This window comes from Triturus cristatus, chromosome 1_2 (genome assembly GCF_964204655.1).
Source record: "Triturus cristatus chromosome 1_2, aTriCri1.1, whole genome shotgun sequence".
Classification (NCBI taxonomy): domain Eukaryota; kingdom Metazoa; phylum Chordata; class Amphibia; order Caudata; family Salamandridae; genus Triturus; species Triturus cristatus.
In genome coordinates this window covers 920,761,793-920,773,863 of record NC_140580.1, presented here as the reverse complement: position 1 = coordinate 920,773,863, position 12,071 = coordinate 920,761,793, and the positions used below count along the sequence as shown (strand labels likewise).

General features: G+C 45.1%; 1 protein-coding gene across 7 annotated transcripts in view; it reads right to left on the bottom strand.

Moving 5' to 3' along the window:
- Positions 1-8,780, bottom strand: part of PIK3CD (phosphatidylinositol-4,5-bisphosphate 3-kinase catalytic subunit delta) — a 671,014-nt gene extending 662,234 nt beyond the window's left edge. For 5 of the 7 annotated variants that reach the window (XM_085609767.1, XM_085609777.1, XM_085609774.1 and 2 more), the window contains exon 1: positions 8,660-8,780. The gene's annotated coding sequence lies outside the window, so the exon portion shown is untranslated. The remainder of the gene's footprint in view (positions 1-8,659) is intronic. The other 2 variants (XM_085609770.1, XM_085609775.1) reach the window with 1 other exon arrangement.
- Between the last annotated feature and the right edge of the window lie 3,291 nt (positions 8,781-12,071).

Below are 12,071 nucleotides of genomic sequence, written 5' to 3'. Positions count from 1 at the left end.
CCCCTCGGAGTCCCTATCCAAAGCAACTGCACGGAAACCCCCGGATCGAGCCCAGGGGCCACCCCAGCATTTCAACTATGGCAGCCGCGTTCCAGCCGATCAATGAGCCACCATTAACCCCCCAATCTCGAAACAGCGTCAAAGGCCTCCATAGTGTGCTCAGGGCTCCCCCACAGCATCCAGGCTGGGCAGTGCAATACAGTCCTCACCCAGCCAGCGTTCAAGGACTTATGCCGCAGTCACCAGTGCTCACCAGCCGCAATGTATCTCCAAGGGCCACTCCTCGCAGTCTCCACCAGGACAGGCCGGGCACCCCCGCAGCCAAGAGAACCCGTAGGGAACCAACGGACAGGGGTGGGTGGGGGGGCAGGGGGGGGGAGGCACACCAGTGCAGCCCTCCACCGCGATACTTCACTGTGGCTTTAATTTTGAATGATTAGATCCATGGGTCTGGATATGATCCAACCTAACCTAACTCTAGGCCCCAGATTCAAATTAGCCTGATCAAACCTGGCTATGATTCTTACCTCTGATCTAATTTTGGGTCAAGATTGGTATCTGCCTAAATTAACCCCTGGGCATGAATGTATACCACACTGAACTAAACATCTGCCTGAAGACGTGTCCACCAGTTCTATCCCTCGGGTCTGGACTTGCATTGATATGACCTCTGGGTCCTCATGTGTGCCCAAATTAACTATCCCATCTATGGTTATGTATTTCAACTTATCTGTTCTGACTAAATATCTTGCTTCAAACCCATCTGATCAGCCCCCTGGGTCTAGGTTTGTACCCACAAAGTGCTAGCCCTAAATTTTGTTTTGAATCCTGTTTAATTCAAAATTGTAATCATTGATATATAATTGCCTGACCCAACCCTAGAGTCCAGGTGGGGAGTCAGCTGATATAAACTAGTGGACCAGAGAAGTAATCACCTGATCTAACCTATTCTCCACATACATAAAGTATTGTCTAAACCCTGGTTCCTGTTTCAAACACAACCCTTGCAGCATATTCTTACTCCCCAAATTAATTCCTGGGTCGAGATTTTTGTCTGTCAGGTCTAATCCCAGGGTGCGGATATGTAACTGCTTGATAAAACAGCTGCTGTCCAGTTTCACACCCGCCTGATCTCATCCCTCCATTCTATGCAGATATGATAAATATGACAATTATTCATGTTTCCTCCTTCCCTGCAGCCTAAGGAGTTTCATCAACTTCTGTGAATTATACACAATGCACACAAGGGATTTAATACTAAGTCTTTATTCCTATTAAAGAGCATGAATGTCAATGTGTGTGGTCTACGGTGAGAGAACTCGAGCCTTTTACAGTCTATACACAGGCTAGTGTTACCTAGGCTTTACTTCAAGGGCAATCAGACAGAAATTGACAGCAGAGAAGGACTGTCAGTCAGTAGGGTTTGTTCGTTTTCAGGACCACCGTAGACAAACAATTCTTGCCTGGTCTCAATCTTTACTACTGGGTAGGCAAGACTGTTGATTCGTACCTCTTTCTCCTTCCTAAATGCAAATGTTGTTGCAGCCATCAACTACATTTGCCATGACAAAAATATTCCTCATGCATAACTTTCCAAACGTGTGACCTGTGAATCTTGGAGCTCTGTTCACTTAAAAAAAATGCAGATTCTTAGAGCTGTGTTTATTCCATTGAAACATTTAAGTCTAATTAAACCAATCAGGTTTATAACATGCACATTTCAAATAGCCAACCTATCCATCTTTCTTTCTCAACGTCCTCATCTTCTCCTTTTCTCGCAAGCATAGAAAATGTAATTATCAGCGCTCACGTTCAAGGTCCCTTGGTTTAACCCGAGCTTCATGTTGGTCATTGGTATATTTCATGTTGATCATTGGTATATGGAATGTGTCTCGTCTTTTTATTAATCCTCTAGGAGCTATAGGCACCAGTTTTGAACACAATACCTAAGAATAGGTCTTGAAAACAACATACTACACAACACAAACAATACACTTATACAGGGTGTAATACAGCAGATTCAGTGGGATAACAATACCCTCTGCGGTGTGGTGGTCCCAAGCTTGAGTAGTCCCCTCTGTCTGATACTGTGAATGGGCAGTGTGATCCTGGCCTGAGAGCTCCTGACTGGGTCCGGAGCGTGAGGTTCCCCCTCCAAGTACTTTTTAGAGGGGCCCCTCAAGTTTCGTTACACCACTGAGCAGATTGTGCCTTGTGAACGGTGCACAGTACTTCAGCTGAAGTTCCAGAGGGAAGGGGTATAGTCAGTATTCTTCCTCTCCTTTATTCTATTGGTTATACCTTTCCGTCTTGCTCTACTACCGACTCTGTCGCAGTGTTTAGTCACTTTGAAGTCACATGATGTTAAAACTCAAAGAGCCTCTTTCTTTTAGTGAGCTTTGATGCCTAATCTTCCATCCTCCACTGCAGGAATTCTGTGACCTAAGTGGTGCTTTACATGAAGCTACAGTGAACTCAAACCAGTGCCTCATCATTCACTCTCCCAACGTTTCTTAATCACACATCTCCGATCCAGTGATTTATTAACATGAGTGCAGATCTGTGTACCAATTGCCAACAGTCATACCTTACCTACAAGTTTCTATAGGATAGCATTTTGAAAAGTACTGAAACGAATGGTACGGTCAATTCAAAAGACTCACGTCACATTAAGTTACAAACTCAAGTCGAACTCCAAGACTAGCACTTTTTCACTGAGTTCATAACTCAGTGACAATAAAGCAGCTTACTGTAATGCGAGATAATGGGTGGGAGCATATCTGCATGATCTAAAACATAACTGAAATTTAAAGGCACATGTAACCCTGCTTACATTTATCGCTGTGGTTGCCAATTGGTTAAAAGAAACTAATAACATATAATTTATGAATAACAAATAGGAACGGTTACCATAACCACAGATGGGTTTTTTCTGTGCCTTAATGTTCTTTCTGTGATTTTTTAGCTGAAAAATTGGTCAAACGAACGAAATGTTAGACAATGCAAGTTCTTTTTATAATCGGAGGATGAGGGTTAAGTAAAGTAGGTGTGCGCAGGCTGAGGCATCTTCAAAGTGGTAAACTGTAGAAACGTAAAGAAGGGGCTCAATATCTAAAATGCAGCATTAAGAACTATGTTGAAGCTTTGGTTTAACAAGATGCCCGTCTTCTCAGCAAATTTGGGGCATGGAGATGAACAAACAGTTAGTGTTGGGATAATAGGTCACTGGAAGGCTCCCTGGGTTAAGATGTTTCAGAATACATTCAAAAGACTTACTGTAGTTTGTCTTAAATTGAAAATATGGTGTTACCACTTTAAAAGACGCTGTTGTACAAACCGCGATTGGCTAACCTTGTAACAGAAATGCGAATGTCTTTGCTTATAAATATTAAATAAAATACTTTGAAATAAAAAAAAGACATTTTAAAAAATGCAAGTTAAGGAGTGAAACGGATTTGGGGACGAGGAGCATGCTCAGGTTACATTTTTTGTATTAAAACTAGATGGTTAGCTGAATGATTTTTGCTGGATTGAAAGTTAAACTCGTGTTCAATGCTTCAGTACAGGAGCCATCCGTAGGTGAAAGTGACACGATAAGTTTGTAATTTGATGGTTCATAGTTCAATTAAAACACAAAACCCAAATAATGGAATGAAAAAAAATACCCCTTTTTCACAATAAACTCTTTACCAGCACCATGACACCCAAAGAATTTGTTATCCAGTTTAGTAACAGGTCTATCATGACCATGCTGATCAAATTATTAACAAGCCCCCTGTATTTCATGTCACCCTATGGAAGAAATGAATTTTATTTATTTTTGAAAAACGTTTCACCTTTGTGAACGTAAGCTGTCACAATCATGCTGATTAAGAACATGGCAAGTCTTAATCAGTCATTCCAATAATATAATATCTCCATCATGTTTTAAGTAACGATGTGGGAGGGTGCACTTCTGTTTTTATACTATTTTTCAGGAAGCAGAAAAGACTTCTATTATTCTTTGGTTATTTTATTATTCGTTGTAGAGGGAGTTGCTGTAAGGCTTGTCATGGGTCGCCAACACCATTTGCTCTTTCCAGATCACCGTCAAGTCTTAATGGAGGTTATGACATAATGTCAATTTTTAATTTTAAGAAATTGATGTAGGTAAATATAATAGGCTGCTTGGGTGTGTGCTGTGCGAGCCACCATGTAGGTAGGAGGTTGATAATCGTGGTATCTGAATAGATAAAGCAAAGGTGGCAGCCGGAAATTTCTCCACCACTGAAGTCAGGCTGACTAGCCATTTGGTGCCCGTCTGATCCCTTTCAGTTTGGAGGGCTCGCTTCAGTATCTTGAGTCCTCCACAACCTCTTCTGTTTCCAAAGAACTGTGAACATGGATTTTAGTGGTGCTATTTTTACCTCTGTAAGGCCCTTAAATATTTTCAGGGGTATCACAATTGTCCCTGGTAAGTTGCCTCCCTTGCAGTGTGTCGCATCAAGCAGAATACTCACTTTGTGAAGCATACACCTTCTTCATCTGATCTTCATCAGTGCTTCCAGTCGTCAGCACTGTCAGCTTTTACTGTTCTTCCTATACCCACCTTCTCTAACATGACAATTCTACACTTCAGTTAACCGATTCCGCAACGTAGCTATGGCATATTCAAACCAACGTGTCCTTTTCCTTCTGTATCTGTACCTTTCTCTGACTTTCATGTTTCTTGCCGCTTTGCCAAATACACTTCACATACAGCCTCTGCCTTACTTCTTTTAACCTCTGAAATCGTGACCATTTTGGACTTGTCATTTTGGTCACCTCTCTTGACTATCATTTGACCTCTTTTCTAACTCTTCTGGTTGTATTTACTTGTCTAGCATTTTAATTTGAAGTTCAAGGAGCAACCCTTCTGTACTCCTCCAGAACGCCTGACAAAAGAACAGCACGCCCTTTTCTAATATGGCTTCCACCATAATAATCTTCGTAATAGGGGTTCCAGACTGTTGAATTATGGCGTGTGCTTTCTAGCCATTGAAAGTTTATTGGGGTCCCATTCCGGCACAGATTACGTGATGAGCGAGGAAGACTCCTGTGATGATTTATTAGAGTCCTTGCTGTCAGATAAAAGGGGGACATGGATGACTAATGTGCTGTAAAAATAAAATGGGGTCCTTGGATGTCGGATATTTGGATGGGCCTTGTATTACAATAGAACACTGGGGGGCCTAATGTGGTGAATATGGTGAAGGTAGGATCTTTCCTGTATACTATAAGGGAGTCTGTTATGTAATTAAAGACCTCCTGTCCAACAACTCCTTTTCTGTTCTGTCTGGCAAAGTTTATGGCAGTCAGGATTCTCTTTATTAGAATATACATTGAATGGGCTAGTCTCTTGTGTTCGTTAGTTAGTGGTTAACTATTAGATTAGTGAGGAACTCTCTGTTATGGAAAGACTGAGTGTCCATAAATACTACATATTATGCAGGAAGTGCACTTGCACTGTGTTACATTATCAGAGGAATCCTGCCATCACTGATCAAGAGGATTAGATATAGGCCTGGAAGAGCTTCTGGTATTTAGATCATGGGGAGGAGATGTGACGTAGCAGACACAGCAGCCAACTTGAGAACTGGGGAATAAAGGTGGGCTCTGGCTCAGCTCGAAGTCCACTTGGAACCTTGAGCTCAAAGCGAGCCGTGGTTTCTACTGGCAACTCTTGTGCACAGTGTTAAAAACAAAGCATTACATTTTTGGGTTCAAAAAAAGACAAATAGATACCCATTTGGTGGCTGATTTGTATATAGTGAAAACAGAAATTCTTGGATTAATCCAGACTTCCCCACTTAACCAAACGTTGTAATCTTAAACAAATATTCTGTTTCATCAATCCCCCTTTTTTTCTTCACTACCTTTCAATGAACCTATAAAGTGACTAATTTAATGTAACGGTTGTCGCTTGTTAAAGATTTTTTGTTTGTTTGAAGAGACTTTATTGTATTCTACATGATGTTTGCTGCATGATTTACATGACAAACATTTCACAGACGTAGATTGTGCAAAGGTTCTTAGAGACAAGCCAGACACTAGGCTTGGCTCTCCATGTTAATTTGTTGGCTCGCCCACCTCAACTGATGAACCAGTTTCGAGTCCCCTTGTTGGCTCAACATCCTGTGATACTGGGCAAAATCTCCCTGTGTCTTAAAATACATAAAAGGTTTCTCCAACAAGTTGGTCTTGAGCTACTGGTAGCTCTCAAACTTCCAGTCAGTAGCTATCCTGTGTGCACCACAGCCTATTACAGTGAATTATGCCACTCTCTTATCGGATGTTAGGGGAGAACTCTCGAATTGGAAGAGACATACCATGTCCGGGCTGGGAAGGCTGGCAGCCATTAAAATGACCATACTCCCACGTATCCTATACGTGATGCAGACACTGCCACTACGACCGCCTCCCACGATGCTTGCACAGTTGCAATGCTTTATTGACAACTTCGTCTGGGGAGGCAAGAAGACGAGAATGGCCCGTCGCTTAACATATTTGTAGCAGGAAGACGGGGAATGGGTGTCCCATATCTGGAACGCTACTTCCAGGCGGCACAACTTAGATGCATGCTTGAGTGGTACAAGCTGGAATCAGAGAAGCATTGGTGCTTCATTGACCACTCGATAGCAGGTATGTATATCTGGAAGGACACATGGCTTCCCAGAAGGCACCAACCCAGTGGGGTTTATGTGTCCCCGGTCCTGAGAACCACCCTGGGTGTGTGGGACAAGGTACAGGTGCCATGCAACCTCTCGACCCCTGTGTCTCCACTGACCCCTTTTATCTGAAACCCGGACTTCCCCCCGGCATGCACGGGTAATGGAAGGTAATGGAAATCTCCACTGGCAGGAGGCCAATTGCAACCGAGTCGGAGATCTCTTCGACGAGAGGGGCGTGACAGAGTTTGCTAGCCTCATCACAGGCTTTGGGATCCCTCAGACCGCATATTGGCAATATCTGGCTCTCCAAGCAAAATCACAGGGGATGATGGACGGAGTGTTGAACATTGCAAGCACTCACCCCCAGTCAACTGATCTGGGTTTAATCCATCATCATTCTTTAGCTCACTCCACCACCCCAGTTCAGACATGGCCATATGCAAATCAGTCTGACCCTGTGCCTCATGGGAACAGTCCAGCCCAAACTGCCAAGCCATGTCTTACCTGGACCAGAAACAAGCATCCTGGGACCGGTTTCTGGCTAATCAGCCGTCATCAGCCAGGCTAGCTTGAATCCAGTGGCAAAGTGAGCAAGGGACCCACGTCTGGGCATACCCTGCCAACTTAGACCGAACAAAGCAAAAACAAAGGGGATGATGGACGGAGTGTTGAACATTGCAAGTACTCACCCCCAGTCAACTGATCTGGGTTTAATCCATCATCATTCTTTAGCTCACTCTGCCACCCCAGTTCAGACTTGGCCATATGCAAATAAGTCTGACCCTGTGCCTCATGGGAACAATCCCGCCCGAACTGCCAAGCCATGTCTTTACAAAATAATAAAAGATTTAAACCATAAATTACATTTTTTTTTTGTTTATTTAATAGATGTGTACAAAAATTGAGGATCGTGTATTGAAGATGAAAATGTTTGTATTTTCACAATGTTTTTCAAAAGGTGATATCTGAAGAAAAGTTGATGAGTTTGCGAAAAATATGGTTAAAGCTAATATGCGTGATAAAATACTTGGTTCGAGAGACTTATTACTCAAAATTTACTTTGGTGCCATCAGCATTGTACCTATGACTCTTATGTGTTATCGCATGGAGGCATTACAAGTTGAAAAAGTATTTTTGTTACATTATTGCCAGAAACCCTGCCTGATGCACGGAGTTGATCATTACTGACCATAGGGTGACCGCTATGTGTCTGATATGGTCACTATTACAACACAAGCATTACTTGTAGCGCGGGATGATTTTCATTGAACCTAAGTAGCTCTTACTACAGAAAAGATTGGAGACCCCTGAAGTAAAACCTTGTGTCATTTAATCTGATGCTCATGGAAAGCACTTAAAGCAAGTTCGCGCAATATAAATGACGGCAAAAAAGAATCACGGGGCCGCTACTGCTATAGCCAGTGTTGCGATTCGGATGAGGGTAGTACCCAAGCACAGTTTACCCAAGGGAGAATTACATTTTTGTGCACAGTTGCCAGATTATAGTGGGACTTTCCTCCCGTGATAGTTGGGGTGTCGAGTGCTGAATTACTGAGGTCCATGGCTGTTAGGTCATGGGGTGAGAGGGTCTCCTTCCCTTTTGCGTGTCACCGGCTAAGTGACCTAAACGACTCAGGTTTGAACTAAGACGGAGACGTGTCACACTTGAAACTTTCCTAGATCATTAAAACGAACACTGTTGATTTGCGGGGAAATACACACCTAAACATTCAGACACAGTTGGATGATTCAGCTGTGGAATGTGCTACATCATCATTGTGTTAGAATATGTAGGAAGAAGACTGTCATCGATTAAGGGTGCGTCTACAAGGACAACAGCTGCCAAAGAGAGACTGGCGTTAACCAGGGAGTTTCTTCTAACTAGGTTCCGATAAGAGGCTAATAATGGATGGTAGTGGTATCTGCCTCTCACGCAAGGTCGCCAGTCAGACCCCTCGTGCGCCACTCACCTCCAAGCCCCTCCTGCTGCGCAAGCCTCGGTACAGCCAAAGCAAGCCGGCCCCTCCCGGCCACATATGGTGGGCGCGGCTCGCACCAGCCAGCTCCTCCTGCTGTCAAAGTGCGACTGGCAACCTAGCTCGGGCCCTGACCGGCTCCATTCAGAAGGGTGCCAGTGCCACACCCCACAACCAATCAGCTCCCTCGCCGGTACATTAGGGGGAGGAGTCACAGCTAGACAACATCAACCGTGCACGGAACCAGGAAAAACAAACGGCCCGTGGACAATGAAATAGAAGAAAGACAAATAATTCAACTTCCGGTAAAGTGTAATAGGGTTGCCACCTTAGAATGGAGGTGTTCTCCCAATGCGCAAAAAGGCACCGGGAGCGTAACGAAATATAAGTACCGGGTAAACGATAACACAGTCCGGTAGCCAACTATCCTTGAATGTCAAGGGAGAGGAGTAAACTCGGATATTAAAGTCTAGGTTAGTTGACGTTGGTCAGGAAAGTATTTGTTAAGGAGATGGATTTTCAGGTACGCGATTGTATGATATGAGTATGTTATGTCCTATGTTGGCTAGAGTTTGAAAAGGAAAAATCAGGGCAGACGCAGAAATTATTAGAGGCTGACAATGATACAGAGAGAGATTATCATGCCCTGTGAGAGACCAGGTGGCCCTCTACATCCCTCATCATGTTATGGACATGACCACTGTAGCGGTGGGCGCTGGCTGGCAGGAACGCTGGTAAGCCTAGGCACAGCGACAAATACTAACAAACCACACAATTAGTTTTCGTGTCGGCAATGGCCTCGAGCGACCATTTGCTCCTATATTTAATTCCTCAGACAGTGCCCGGCCCTCAGAGTGAGAAGTGGATACATTATGAAAGACACTTTATCACAGTATGGCCTCCAGCTCCCGGACAGAGACTGCGCGACTTCGTGTGTTCCTTTCAGGTAGTGTGTGCCATTATCTACAAACTCTTAAGAGATAAAAGGGATGTAGAGTGCCACCCAGCCTCTACGATATAATGTATCCACTTCTCACTCTGAGGGCCCCTACAATATTTTCAGCCAGTGTTGAGGGCACTCCTGTCTCAGAAGTGTGGGTGTTACAGGGTAGTCTTCCTCCGTCCCAACGTCCTCCCTGGCATTGCCTTCCACCAGATCCGTACCTGCTGCAACCTCTTTGAACCACAAGATGTTTCTCGGTACCGTGCGGCTCCCTTGCAGAACGATGACCATGGTGCCATCGATCTTTACTACCTTCCAGACCTTCGGCTTGCAGGATGTCTGAAACTTCCACCCGGGATGTCTGTCTTTCATGATGATTTGTGCCCTGATCTGCAAGGTGGGGTTCAGCGCTCAGGGCCGCTGTCTAGCAATGGTGTCCTGGTTAAAGGAGCATTTGTTTTTTGGAGCATCAGGCGTTGTAGGGTGGCTCTCAATCGGACATAGTGTTCTTCAAGGTTCCCAGTGAAGATTAAGATGTTGTCACTCACGTTGATCACTCCCATCAGTCTGGTGAGGGTTACCATGATGGCATTCTGAAACACCTATTGTGCGGACAAAACGCCAAAGCCTAGTCTCCTGTATCGCCTGACTCCGTGCATAGAAAACGCTGTGATATAGTAGCTTTTTGGAGCAAGTTCTAACTGGTGATAACCTGAATTAAGATCCAGCTTCAAGAACCATTTTCCCCTTTTGAGATCCGCTACAATGTCGTCCATCTTTGGTGTTCTGTGGTTCTCTCGCCGAATAGTTTGATTTGGGAGCCTCATGTCTACACACAGCCGTATGGCCCCTGGCTGTTTAGGCTTCGGCGCAGTAACAAGTGGGAAGACCCAGGGTGTGGGAGCAGTCACCTTTTCAATGACCCCCTGCTCCTCCAATGCTTGTAGCTCACGCTCCACCTGTGGCCTCAGGTGGAAGGGGACTCTCCGGTGCCTTAGAGCTGTGAGTTTGACGGAGTCATTGATGTGCAGTTTGGCCTGCTTGCTCGTCAACTACTCCAGGCCTTTGAACATGTGCGGGAACTCTGCAAGCAGGGAGTCTGCGTGTGACTCATACACTTGCCTTACTAAAACACCTGCTCAAGATCTTCGGCCGTGTGGTAACCAAGCAGCATGCCTTTTCCACCTTCCGTGACATTGAACTTTGCTCTTGTCAAGCGCCTCTCACTCTTGATATCTACATCTATTGTACCTCGGAGACGTAGCGGCTCTGTCCTGCCATAAGAGTAGATCTTCGCACAGCTGGGTGATAGGGGCAGGCGCGGCACTAGGCTTTCGAACTGCTCAGAATCCATTACATTTACAGACACTCCAGTATCGATGAGTGCCTTACCAGGAGGGCCCCTTACTTCCACCACACACATTGGAGGTGGCCCACTCTTCCGGCAAAGGATACCTCAAAGACGTCGTACTCCTCATCTGGCTGGGTGCCGGTCGCACAGCTACTGGGTGCATCAGCTTCAACTGTGTCTTCGGGCGATAACTGCTGCAGGGCTGCAGTTGCTTTCCTCAGATATTCGGTGTTGGGCCTCAGTCTCCCACTGCGGCACACATTTGCAAAGTGGTTGGCTTTCCTGCACTGCGAACATGACTTCACCTTGGCTGGGCACATTCCTGGGATCTTATGCTCTAGGCCACAGTTTCCACAGCTCCCACTTGGTTTGGGGTTTGCAGCCTGCCATGCCAGGCCTTGGCTATTCAGCACAGCATTGACTCTTTCTTCCTTTATGCTGGCAAACTTTTGGGATCTGGGGGCGATCATGGGCTTGCCCAGGGCTGCTTTCATATCTTCCGTCCGGCTATTTGACAGTTCGTGGGAACTGGCCAAGACTAGGATGTCCTCCAGCAAGATGCTTGGCTGGCTCAGGATGAGCTGTCATAGCACTGCTGACTTGCAGCCTTGTATTATTTGTACTCGTATCTCCTGCCGATTGTTGTTTATGCAGGTGCTTGCTAGTTTTCTTAGCCTGGCATAGAACATGTCGACCAACTCGGTGTCCGTTTTTAGTTTGGTGCAGCTTGAAGCACTCATAATTGGGATTGAGCTGTGGGTCGAAATGCCTGTTTAATGCAGCATCCTAATCAGCATCATCCCCCTTGTTTGGTAGTTTTTCAAATAGTTCATAGAACTCTGCCCCTCCGAAATGCATGAGTAGTGATCTCTTTACGGCCTGTCCATTTTCTGAATGGCGCTGAAATAATGCTGTAGTTGTCCAATCCATGAGCACCATCTTTGTGCCCCTGTGGCTGAGTCAGACAGTTCAATAAAAGGTGGCAACAGAGTTACTGAGGCATATGGGGCTGGGTCAGGGTGAGCTTGGTTTTGTTGCTGTTGCACACTCATGCTGGTAAGGAACTGTTCCTACCGTTCTTTGCTCAGTCTGCCGCTTTGAAGTCATTTGGG